This window comes from Cupressus sempervirens, chromosome 1, assembly GCF_028749045.1.
Source record: "Cupressus sempervirens isolate cs-2001-9-10 chromosome 1, ASM2874904v1, whole genome shotgun sequence".
In the NCBI taxonomy this organism is placed as follows: domain Eukaryota; kingdom Viridiplantae; phylum Streptophyta; class Pinopsida; order Cupressales; family Cupressaceae; genus Cupressus; species Cupressus sempervirens.
In genome coordinates this window covers 198,688,190-198,702,278 of record NC_143118.1, presented here as the reverse complement: position 1 = coordinate 198,702,278, position 14,089 = coordinate 198,688,190, and the positions used below count along the sequence as shown (strand labels likewise).

The 14,089-nt window shown below is 32.2% G+C and overlaps 1 pseudogene; it reads left to right on the top strand.

The window, feature by feature from the left end:
- The first annotated feature begins 1,044 nt into the window (after positions 1–1,044).
- On the top strand, positions 1,045–2,870 carry LOC149576805 (phenylalanine N-monooxygenase pseudogene; annotated as a pseudogene).
- The last annotated feature ends 11,219 nt before the right edge of the window (positions 2,871–14,089 follow it).

Here is a 14,089-nt window from a genome sequence, read left to right as displayed (position 1 = left end):
CTAACATCCAATTCTTCTAAACTTTCCTCTCTTTTTTTCTGCATTCTTCACATATCTTAAGTTCTAAAAGTGTGGTTTGATTTTCTTTAATTTTCTTCTATAATTTTTATGACTCCTTTTCTTCCTTTATATTTTCCCCTTCAACCTCTAATTTTTCTTCCTTGATCTCATTTCTTTGCATTTTATCTTTGTAGCTATCCCTACATTTCCTTTCATTGTTGTCTACCTAATTTCTAATGCCCCTTAATGAGTCTTTAAAGTTATTTTTGGTTGTATCCATTAAGAAATCTAATCTCAATTTTTCATTAATTTCACCTTCATAATGAGTGAAGGCTAAGTTATAGATTGATCTATTAGTTATTACCTTTTTTTATTCAATAGCTGATTGATTTGTCTCCATTTGAATTAGGAATTTGTTCTTTCTTGGTGTTTTTGAATTTGCTTCAATTCCTATTAATTCTCTCAAGGATTTCCGTATTCTTGTTAGAATTTCAAACTCATTTAATTCTAGAGGAATGTTTTCACATTCTATCCATTTCGTTGTTTATGTTTTAGGTTATTATTATCTTCAAAATTTAGTACGAGTGCAATAAATTCAACAGGGAATCCTTTATAAAAAATAGTTTGATATGCCTACTAATGTATTCCTAAATTTATTATTTTCATAATGAACATATAATGAATGATTATAACAGGGTATAACATTACTTACCTGGGAGCTACAGATCTTGATTATTTTCCTTATCATTTTTTTTTTGAGCTTTTTCAGTCCCTTCTAGATCACATATGCTCCTAAATTAGAGCATTCTTGTCATTTCATCTCTCTTGCTTCATTACTAATAATAATGGTTTCTTTGTCTTCATTATATTTTTTTCTTATTATGGTGAATTGTTTGGGATTCATTTAGCTTGAGTGGATTTTCTTATTATTTCTTGTGAGGTGAGATGTAAACTGATGGTTTTATAGAGCTTTGGGGTAGTGTGTTATACATATGTACTTGGGTTTTGGACTGATACAGATAGGGTTTAGAAATTCCTAGAGGTATGTTGTTTACAAACAATACCTTTGTAGGTCGAGATAAAAAACATAAGCTCAAGGATTTAACAATAGAGGTAGAATTATTTTATTTAACAATAGAGGACAAGGATCTAATAATAGAGGTAGAGGAAGAGCACGTTGAAGCTCTGTTCAAGGCATTGTGTCTTCTATTTAACATGTGCATCTCTAGTTACATGCCTTGATTGAGGAGGCTTGACATCAAAGGGAGCGAGAGGGAGATGACAAAAGCCATTCACATTATAGAGAAGCATCAAAGTCCACTGGTAGAAGAGAGGTTTCGTTTGAAGTGTGGGTGTAATATGTCTTTGGAGGAACCACAAGATTGGTTGGACATCTTGATTTCTATGAAAGATCCCTCTAGCAGGTCTCTGTTGCTCAACTTGAAAGAGATCAAAGCTCAAGTCACAGTAGTTTTTATTCTTAGAATAGACATATCTGATTTTTTTTTTTTTTTTTTTTTTGTGATATTGTGTTGTATTTTCAGAATTAAATTTATTGACTCATGGTTTATGAGAATTCTCATTAGATTGAGGTGATGTTCAAAGAAGTGAAGCATCAACTTCATAGTAGGTTACTCATCTTAGTATTATGATCTCTGAGGATTTCTTGCTAAAGTTTTAAGGTAACAAGATAAGTGAGATTAACCATGGCCAATACTTTGTGTTAAGTGCATTTGAGCTAGAGTAATTCTCAGATGGGTGACCTCACTAGTTAACAAAAACCTAACTAAGAGGCCCTATTTTGAGTTTCAACCATCATCATGAAGTGAAAATATTAGTTTTTTATAAATGCAATACAAGATTGAGCTAAGGATGGGTTTTCAAGGAATAATTAACATATAGTAAATTTAAATTTTACCATGAATATATAATCTATTTTTAAATAAACTAATATTTTTAAATTATTTTTGTTATATTTAGATGATATTTTTGTCCTAATGTTTCTAGATTTTTCCTAATCAAGACAACTTCTCAAGTAAGAATGTTTCACTTCTATGAACATCATCTAGATGAAATGAATGCTAAGTATACCCATGAATTATTGTGAGCTACTACAGATGAAACACAAATCAATGAGTGTAACTCAAGAACACATAGTTGAATTCTAGCAACTATAGAACATACAATAATGTGTATATAATGTGAGTTAAAATTAACCCTAGGCTAGTGATGTGTAGGAATTGCTAGTGGGAGTAGTTGATAATCACTTGAATGTAGTAGAATGGGCATTAGCAGAGAAGTTGCTGCAATCAGAGATAGTGTAGAAAGCTGTGGAGGAGATCAATGGAGTGGTGGGAAGAGATCAGTTAGTGGAAGAAGAAGACCTAACAAAGCTAGTGTATGTGAGGTTGTGTGTGAAGAAGGCGATGAGGTTGCACCTAGTGGCACCCTTCAATGTTCCTCACATAGCGATGGAGGATGCCATAGTTTGTGGGTATCACATTCCCAAGGGAAGTCACATAATACTAAGTCACATGGGATTGGGGAGAATCTCGAGCATATGGGAAGATCCTTTGTGCTTATGCCCTAATTGTTTCATCAAAGATGACTAAATCAATGATGTGTGTGTCGAGTTGACTGCCCCTCAACTACACATGCTCTCATTGAACATTAGAAGGTGTGAAAGCATGGGAGTCAAACTAGGTACTTCCATGACAGTCATGCTCTTGGCCCACTCCCTTCATTGCTTCCACTAGTCCACTTCTTCCATTGCACCAGTTCAACTTCAAGAAGGTTCCAATGATATCTTCATGGCCATTCCTCTCAATGCAATGGCTACCCCTTGCCTTATCCACCACCTCTATCCCTAAATTCAAATCACTTTGAATATATATTTTGAATAAAACATTTGTTCCACTTTGTTTCATGGAATATATAAGAACTCTCTTGAATAAAAAAAAGTGAAATGGACATTTATTCACATACAATTAAGTTTAAGAGTTGCTTCTAATTATAAATAATTCATCAAAAGAGCATGTCTAGGGAAAAGTATTAGACAAAAGCTTAAAAAATCATCAAAAGAACATGTGTAGTGAGAAGTATTATTCCAATATCCTATTACTAATAGAATTTCATTTCATTTCACTATTTCAGCTATTAAAGTATAAACGGCATTGCAGTGTTTCATCAATTAAAATCTAGCTTAGTTGTAGAAATCCAAGTGTAGTTTAGTTTATTAATAAGAATTTGTATTCTAATGAAATGTATAGGTTACACTGATTGAAAGATGTGTTGTAGATAATATAAAAATGATTAAACAAACATCATGATCTATTCCTTACCCTTCACCATGAATTTAGAGTCAAGGTTTCTTTAAGATGTCACATTCATGTCATCTCTCTTCATTATGAGATTAAGATCAAGGTTTCCATGAATTTCATAGCAATTTGAAAAGAAAAGAAAAAGGTAAAATGATAAAATAAGGAATAAACATACAAAGATAAAGAATAAAAAATTGTGATCAAAAGATAAAACTCCAAAGAATATGCAACACATCTATAAATGCAAGTATATGCAAACTATTGCAGCAATTGAATGAAAAGTAAAACATATGAATGAATAATGAAATGGATAATAAATTGCAAGTTGGAAAGGATATCATGTAATAAAATGAGAAGCTATGAATGGAAAAATATAAAAAGGAAAAATATAAACCACCTAATATAAAAAAAATATACTTAGTATATGTGAATAATACATTAAGAGAGGTGAACATAAATTTTTTAAATAGCATGCTAAAAGAATATTATAAATCGCATATTATTATATATCACATCGCACAATGAAAATATTATAACACATTAATAATTAAATATTGACATTATTAGATTGATAAAATAATGACATAATTGAGTGAGAAGCCCACTAATTATAACTTCTAATTCTTTGTAATGTATCTAATGCTTTGTAATTTAACTAATACTTTCTAATTGGACAAATATCTTAAAGTTTAAACTTTTATTAGCCTTCCTTTTCTTCTTACAAACACATGAAATTTTATTAACAAAATTCCTTAATAAGGTGATTCAAATAAGCTATATGTTTAAGAAGTCATAGGTATACTATTTCTAAACATCATTTAAAGTTATAATTAACAAATAATTTATAGTAAGATTCAAGCTTAAACATGTATGAATAATTAGATTAAAAAAATCTTTTCTAAAGCATGACCATTTCAACTATGATCCTTTAGTTAGATAATATAATCTATATAATGAAAAATGATATCATCTACTTCACACCAAATATTCCTAGTAAGATTCTATATATTTGCATGTTAAATAGAGGACAACCTACCCGTCCAATACAACTCAAACATTTTTACTTACAAGAAAGAACTAAAAAATATTGAAGAGGTGTGGGGACTTTAGTTCTAAGACGGAATTTTTAGTTTTAGTAGTTGTGTGTTTATCTTCTAATTTTTTCCCATCCTTTTAGAAGGAAATTGATTTGAATTTGTTTAAGTGGTACTTCATGGGACTATCACAAGTTGATGAATTACTACATTTAAGGATTTTTTTTTTATCAATGATCTCTATATTTAGTAGCATTAATGATGCTTTTGTTACAAGCTTCTTATCATTATTTGATGTTTGATTATTTAGGGAATTGATTCTTATCTTGTTAGCATAAAATTTTCTTCTCTTTGACTTATTTAAAATATGACTAAGTATATATTTTTAATAATACATAATTAGATTTCTATTTAAATTTAAAAATTCTATTTGTATAAGTTTATATGATTGTAGGGTACCAACACCCTTACATACCCTAGGTTTTTATCTAAAATTTATAGAGGACTCTTGTCTAGTTCTAATATTTTTAGATCCTTTCTAACATCTTTGCGATATATTCTTACATAGAAAAGTGGGAAGGTAGTAGGCCAAAGGGGTTTACTTTAGTCAAACACATGTTTATAATGAACTTTGAAAATAAAAGGAAATTACATAAGGAAAGATGAAATAGAAGTTAGATTTGAATTTTAATCACCTTATACCTTGATGGTACAAGCATCTATGGGTTTCATCACTAGTGTTAATGCAATTTCTTTGACCTCCATACAAACCCAGAATTAAATCATGAAAGATAATCCTTTTAATATGGGTATTTTATTTTACCACAATAATTTAAGAAGAAGAATTCCTTGTTATTACTTAATTTCTTGATTGATTCAACATCTTCCCTTTTTGTCCTTTTCTTATCAAATAATGGAAAGGATGGGCTTTATATAGTCATGTCATTTAGTAAAGTTAACTTTAAAATGACTTAGAATTAATGATAATTAATTATGGGGCTTATCTTTGGGGATCTAATGTCTCCACTAATCAGGATATTTAGGGACAAGTAATACCTATGAAATAATGGTTAGAACCACAAAAATAACAAAACTAACTATATTATGGGAGGAAGATGCAAAGGAGATGGCAGAGGAAGACGAAGCACAAGCAGATGTATCAGAAGCCTACACATTTTCATGGGGGTAACAAGGATAGCTCTTTATCTTTCAAGGGAAAGGAGGAAGACTTGATGGATGTTCCCTTTTCTATAGAGGTGGATGAGGATTTAGCTTTGTGGGAGAAAATGATAGTAATAAAGTGATTCATTGGAGAAAGGATTTTGAGAGAGCAAACAAGAAAATGGGTGGAAAAAAATTGGCACAAAGAAGTCATCATTATATTTACTCCCAAGAACTTTTTTATTATTATTTTTTAGAGTCAAGAGGATAGGAAATTGAAATTATTAGGCTAGAACTAGTTGTTTGGACTCTCTCCTCTCTATATTCAACCATGGCAACCTTTTTTCAATTTGTTCCCACTGGGGATTTATCAAATACGTATTTGGATAAGAATGTATAATCTTCCACTTGAATTTTGGGGAGACTCTACTTTGGAGCATATAGGTCATTCTCTAGGAATGCTATTGGAAGTGGATGAGTCCATTATTAACAATGATTCATATTTGTATGCAAGAATTAAAATAGCATCTATTCAAAAAATTACAACCTACTTCAATTTGAAAATAGGAGACTTTCCATGGAAACAGTCTATTGAAGTGGAGGATCAACTATTGGAATGAATGAAATGTGGCTTCGAGAACCATACAATAATGGATTGTAGGGTCTTTGTTAAACCTACAAAAGTTTGGAGGAAAAAAGAAAACATAATAGTTTCTAAAACTACTTCTAGACCTAAGGAGAAATCCATGGAAAAACCAACATTAACACATGTGAGGATCGATTAGGAAAAAGGGGAATCTTCTTTATCCCATTTAGATCATCCATGAGACAAGGATGGTTCTAAGAAGATTATCCTAATGACTCATTGTAGATCAGATTTAGAAGTGGATTATGGTAGGGATTCCTTAGAAGATCCCTTCGATGATGAATCGGGTAATATTGAACTCAGATGCATAAATCAATTGATGAATATCCTTTTTGGAATAACTAAAGGTGGTAGAGGAAGAAGAATGAATAGACAGTTGAGGGAAGAAAGGGCCAAAGAAAAAGGAATTGTTAGCATTCTAGACTTTATGAAGAAAGCCAAAGGAGGAGGAATTTCCCCTTTATGTGAGCACTTGAGAGATTAGAAAGTGACTTAGTACTAATTCAAGAAACAAAACTCAATATGGACAAAGCTCTTAGTCTAATTTTCTCTTGTAAACATTGGGAAGGTTTTTTTAGGAAGCTAAAGGTGCTTCAGGTGGAATCAGTTTCTTATGGAAGCCATCCTTCATTAAGATGTCTCTACTAGAGAACCATGATCACTGGTTGTTTGGGATGGTGGAATTAATCAACGAAAATTTCTCTCTCCTTATTTTTAATATTTATGGTCCTATCAAAATGGAAGAGAAAAAAATATTATGGAATGAGCTTTCTATCAAAATAGTGAGTGTGGGATCAGACAAGATCATTTATAGCAGGGGATTTCAATGGCATTTTGGAACTCAAGGAAAAATGTGGATGCAATAATAAAAAAAATAGGGTAATGGATAATTTTAGAGATTTTGTTAAAAATAATAATTTGATTAATGTGGTGACCTTGAATGGGCTTTTCACATGGTCCAACAGAAGATGCAATTTCACAAAAATCTCTAAGAGATTAGATAGGTTTTTGGTGGACTCTTTCTAGTTCGAATTAGACTTTAAGGTGGAATCAAATATAATTCCTATGACACTATCAGACCATTATCCCATCCAAATTAACATCTCTCCTTCCATCCTGAAAGACAAAGGATTTTTTAGGTTTCAAAATATGTGGTGGAGAGACAACAACTTCTTGTCGAATCTAGAAACTTGGTGGAAAAATAGCGATCATTTTAAGGGCACCCCAAGTTTTGTTATGGCAAATAGATTGAAGGAGGTCAAAAGAAAAATTAAGAGATGGAATAAAGTTTCCTTCAAAAATATTTTTACAAAAAAATTAGAGTAGAAAAAGAGCTGGATATATTAAATACAACAGTGATAGCCTTGGGAATGAGCAATATGGAATTTGAAAAAGAAAATGATCTAAAAGAAGAATTAGTAGAAATCCTCCAAAGGGAAGAAATATACTAGAAGGACAAGTCAAGAGAAAAGTGGATCAAAGAAGGTGACTTTAATTCAAAGTATTTCCACACTTTGGTGAAAACTAAAAGCTACAGGACAACATCAATCGGATATAGGTTGGTTAGGGAGTGTGGCAAGACAACAAGGATTCCATTGAGGAGATTTCTACACAACATTTCCAAAACATACTTGGATCTTCAATAGATTCCTTATCTTCTTCAGCCTCAACATTCTTAGATATCATTCTAAGAACTATCTCATAGGAGGATAACTTTTAGTTGATGAAGCTTTTCTCGCTTCAAGAAATTAAAAAGGTTGTTTTTGATAACCCAACATTCAAAGCCAGAGGTCTAGATGGATTCCTAGTAAATTTTTTTCAAAAATGTTGGTCTTTCATGGGAGAAGACATTATTAAAATGGTGGAATCCTTTTGGATTAAGGGTCAGTTTGTTAGAGAATTGAACAATATGGTCATAGCTCTAATTCCAAAAAAATAAGCACCTACATCCATGGATGGTTTCAGATTGATCACAATTTGCAATTCTTTATACAAAATTCTGGCAAAGGTTTTGGTTAATAGACTCAAATCAATCCTTAGTAGAATTATTTCATCGAAAAAACACAAATTTGTTCCAGGGAGGGAAATATTTGATAGCATCATTTTGGTAGAAGAAAATATACACAGTATGCATTGTAGCAAAAAGCCAGGTATGGTCATTAAATTGGATGTCAGTGAAGCCTACAAGAGAGTTGGTTGGCCTTTTCTTATCGAATTACTATCTCGATTTGGCTTCTGTTCTGGATGGATTGAATGCATTTACTTTTTTATAACTTCAATTAATTTCTCTATTTTTGTTAATGGTTCAATTACTAGTTTTTCCTACTCCACTAATGGGATAAGGCAAGGTGATCCTCTGTCTCGCTTTCTATTTATATTGATGGTAGAAACAATGGGCTGTCTCATTTAACATAATAATAGGATTGGCAATTGGGGTGGTGTATCAATCTCTAACAATATAGAGTCCATTACACATTCCTAGTTTGCAGATGATGCAATTTTATTTGGTGCGACTTCAATTTAGGAAGCTAAGTGCATAAAGGCGGTACTATTAGAGTATGAAAGAGAATCAGGACAAGTAATGAATGTAACCAATTCTAGGATTTTTTTCCTTCATACCAATAAAATGTCGAGAGATGTTATCTACAAAATTTTGAGATATGTAGAAGGAGTTTTCTGTATTCAATATTTGGGAGTACCTCTATTTGCAGGGCATCCAGACAATAATATCTGGGCTGGGACCATTGACAAAATTCGGTCTAAAGTTCCCTCATGGAAGAATCGTTGCCTATCTCAAGCAAGAAGGATCATTATGATGAAATTTTTTCTTTCTGTTATTCCCATTTACTTTCTGTTAGTTCACAAAATTCCTAACAAATGTGCCTTTGCGATTGATGGATTATTCAAAAAAAATTATGGGAAGGGGCAAAAACAGACAAACTGATTCATTTCATCAACTAGGACACAACTTGCTTGTCTAAAGAAGGAGGAGCTAGTCTGTGTAGTATGGATTTTCAAAACACAACACTGGGAGCTAAACTAGCTTTGAAAATGTACATAAAAATCTAGAAAAACCATGGTGCAAAATAATGAATGCAAAGTATATAGATGCCCAAGATCTAGACAGGATATTGACCATTGCTAATTCTCCCCACGGCTCAACTTTCTGGAAGCTTATCTAGGAAAGTAGATACGTCATCATTGAACACCTTACATGGTAGATAGGTAATGGGAATAGAGCTCTCTTTTGTAGAGACTCCTTGTTAGGGGCCAATCTGCTAGATAGCTTCTTCTTTTTGGGTGAACATAATGGAATCCACTATGGGTAGGAAGGTGGCAGATTATATGGAATTTAATTCCACTTCTCCAAAATTTAGGTGGAAGAGTGTGGGGGAATCAAGATCAGCCAATGACATGTGTTTGCTAGATTTTTCATCAAAAAAAATAGTTCTATGATCTAATGAGGAGGATTATTTAATATGGAGTGCATCAAAATCAGGAACATATAAAGTTAAGTTGGGGTACGAGCTTCTTAGACATAGACAGAATCACATTTATTGGCCTAAATAAAATTTATGGGGAAAGTGGCCTATGCCTAATACTGGAGTTTTCTTGTGGGTGGCTCTACACAAAAGTATTTTGTCCGGGAAAAGATTGAAATCTATTGGCTTTGCAGGACCGAACTGGTGCATCATGTGCAAAAGAGAGGAAGAAATGACAGACCATCTTCTTCTTTGGTGTCTGATAGTGAAGGAGTACTGGAGCTGGCTTCTAAAGAAATTATAGTAGCAAGGAGTCAGAAATGGGACACTAATAGATTTTCTTTTTTCATGTCCTCAAGATAGAATACACTCCAAATTGGGAGCTTTCTGGATTGTTTGCCCTTCCATGATTTTTGGCATGTATGGAAAGAGAGGAATCAAAGAATATTTAAAGATAAAATTTTGGATATTGAGGAAATTAAAATGAAGATCTAAATGGCCATAGAGAAAGTGGTGAATAGCAGAATTATGGGTTTAAATTATAAATTTTTGACAAAATGGGATATGGACATGGAGAGGAAATGGAATGTCAGGCAAAGAATAGATCATAGACCGAAAGACTCAAAAGTGGATAGGAAGGTGATTAGGTGGTAGGCTTCTCCAAAAGGAGTGTCAAACTCAACTTTGACAGAGCTAGCAGAGGCAATCTTGGATTAAGTGGGATAGGAGCAATCATTAGAAATGACAAGAGAGAAGTTTTGAAAGAGATAGCTAGGAAACTGGGCTTTGACAGCAATAATGTGGTGGAAATTTTAGCATTGCAAGAAAGATTGGAATGGTGTGCATCTAGTACTCATGATAAAATTATCATTGAAGGAAATTTACAAATTATTATTAACAAGATTTCTATCCTATTGTTCCACAACTAGAAGCTAGAAAATTGGATACCAAGGTTAAAAGGTCATCTTTGGAGGATAGAAAATTACAAGGTACAACATGTGTACAGAGAAGGAAATCAAGTGGCAAATAAACTGGCCAACATAGGTATAGAAAATGATATAGATTTGGAATTTGATGAGACATAACCCATAATGGAGGAACTAAAGAGTCTTACCCTAAAAGTTATCAAATCTATTGACAAGGTAGGGATAGGATAGGAATCCTAATGGCATATGCAAGAAGGACAAGATCCTTCTATCACTATGCATAACTATTGTAGAGTCTTTCAAACTCTGCAAAGGCAACTTTCGTAGGTAACTTGAGAATAATATGCAGTTATTATTTAGCATGAACAATCTACCAAAGTCTTTAAAAAAGATCTCGATAAGGTAGTTTTGATTGTAATACATGCACTTCACAAAGACAAGGTAGGAAATGGCACAAATATTGGGCATTAGATGCTAATGACTACAAGAAGTGGAGATTAGGGAACAATCAGGAGAATAGTTGGAACAAATTTTTAGAAAAGTTAATGAAAGGGAGAAGGCAATGATGATAGTGCTTTTAGGGGTGGATTACTGGTCTAGCCATCATATAAATGATGGAAAACTCATTCACAACCTATTCCTACCCATCATACAAGCTATAGGCCACCCGGTGTTGGTCAACAGAATGGTTAGAAGGGTGCTAATAGATGAACTCTTTGAACAAGTGACTGTGGCCTTAGACTTGATGGATGCCAACCTATTGGGTGGGATGTTAAAGGCCTTGTTTGCTTTAGAAGATAAAGAAAAGAAAAAGATTATGAAAAAAGTGTGGATGATCTTCAAGAAATATGTTGCTCAAGTTAATAATTTGGAAAAATTTTTGTCATTCTATCAAGTTAATGACAAGCTTTTTTCGGAGGATGTTGTAGCTAGGTTGGCCTCAATGGGTGAGGGTATTGGATATCTTTATAAATGAGGATGTATTTTTAGTTTTAGTATTGGAGGATCTTCTCCATAACATATGTATCTATTTTTTGGTGATCAATATAATGGGTACTGCCTCCTAGGAAAAGCTTGCTTGAAAAAAACAAAAAAACAAAAAAAACAAAACTAACTATATTATTCTACCCTCTAAGTTAAACCCAATCTTATGGATGTCTCCAGATCAGGCCTCATAACTTTTAGTTACTTCATCATCCATCCTAGGACGCACCCCTTAAGATTCTTCTTGGACGGACATCCTCTATCCATGGCCAATGGCATATGCATATGTTTGACAACATCAGAATATTCTGGCAACATAGAGAATTCTCAGCCATGATGTTTGATTTAAGGTGTTAATACCTTGATACCCCCATGCTTCGAGTCTTATAATTCTCCTCATAAATTAATGTATTATTACTTAATTTCAATGCTTATTTTTCTATGCATGGGATTGGTTACTACTAATGTGCATAGAATTGTTTATAACTAAATGAAATATTATAACTATCACCTTATATTTAAATTATATAATCTTATTTGATAATGATAATACTATTACTATAGATTGACAATAATTAAAAGAGCTCTGAAAGAGCTAAAGTCCCTACCTTTTGCAAGAAAGAGAAGATTGATTTTTATTTCTTTGGTTAGAGGATAGTGATTGAATGTGAAATGGAATCTGAACCTTTGTTGTGGCTATCATTGTGGATGGTTTTCCCTAAACTTCAAACTTCTATCTAAATTATAGAAACTCCTTGAATTGTCAAAGGATAGATAACAAGACAAAGGAGTCTTAGAGATAGGTCAATCCTAGAAGGTGAATCACCAAATTTAAGGAGTGTTGGTTTTGCACTAGGGGTTCTATCTTCTAGCTGACCTACTACTACTTAAGTCACTTTACAATTGGAGGAATCGATATTAACATTCTAATGCTTGAGCACTCATCTTAGAAATCAATATTTATCTTAAATTTTGACTTTATAGTAATAAATATTTTAAAATTTAAAGTCAAGAATAAAATTCAAAGATTTTTTAATTTTTTTTTGCTTTTATAAAAAGTTTTGATATAGATTTTTTTTTAATAATGAAATGGGAGGTGAATTTTGATTAGATTTGAACTTGTGTGATTATAACTTTGATTATGACAAAGTATTTTAATTATATTTTAAATTTTCACATTAAAAAATTTATATTTTTTTATATATTATTTTAAATTGTCCTAAAAAATTATTTTACTTTTTAATATTCTACATTATATGAATTAATTTAGGATACTGTATATTTAATAATAATAATATTTAAATATTATCATGAGTTTTGACAACTGTAATAGAGTGCCTCTTCCAAAGGAATATATGGCATATCTGCCTGGGAGTTCTGAATTAGCTAATGCTCAGAGATGATTGGCTATAGTCATAAGGAACTTCCAGGAATTCTCAGAAGCATGGCCGAAGATGGAAACCAATCTGAATTTTCTCCTTAGATGGAGAGGCATTAGAATGGATTAAGACTGTGTCTAGCTATCAAATTACTTGACAATTTTTCAGGCCTATATCGAATCGAGTACAGATTTAAGTGATTAGGTTAACCTGGATTTCTACCTGCCTAATTTTGAGAAATCAAGCAAGGAAAGGAATGCTCTAGTTTTTCCTCTGAATTGTCAAGCTGAAGGTCATATTGAAATTTCAAAGATCATTATGGTGTCAAATTATCAGGAATGATATAGTTTTTGTTTAGTTTTTTGGTATTTTTCCTACAATAGTATAAACAGACTTCTTTGTTAGGATATCTACTTATAATAGGTTTTGGTTAGGTTTTTAGCTTTAGGGTATTTTGGTCTGTTCATATAGAATAACACTATATTCCTTACTTTTATATAATCATACACCTTTGTATATTATTGGTTCTTTGCTTGCCTCTCAAAAGTGTTTATGGTATAATATTTGGCTAATTTATCTTTCCTCGAATCTTATAGGTCTACTTTCTGACATTTGATTGTGCTGTCATGCATTGGTTAAGTTTTTATAGAGCTAATTGGTTTTAATAACATATGTATGGAAGTATATGGTTTATCAGATGCTTACATATATAGGTTGATAAATTTTTGGAAAGGATTATGTTTAATTAATGTATGGCCACAGATTCTGGTGTTTGTAATGTGGATCTAATCTTGGGTATGTTCTAGCATAGTTATGAACTTTAAATCTTTTTCAGGACTGAGTCAGAGATTTGTGAACCTTCTTTTAATAATCAAAGTTTGCTGAGGTGTATAGGTGAATGATACTTCCAGTCTCACTAGTTTTCATTGACATATGTATGTAAGCAAATGAATGACTTTAGTTTACATGCATAAGTGAATGAATTGTTGGTGATGCTATTAGTATATTTATTTATGGATGTCTGCAAATTCTTTGAGCTAAAAGTTCATGCACTCTATTTGCAATGTTGGGTATTTTCTTCTAGTAAGATCCCAGACTTTCCTAATTCAGGCATCCTTTGGTTCTCCTAATACCTCTGCGTTCTATTCCTCCTCTCT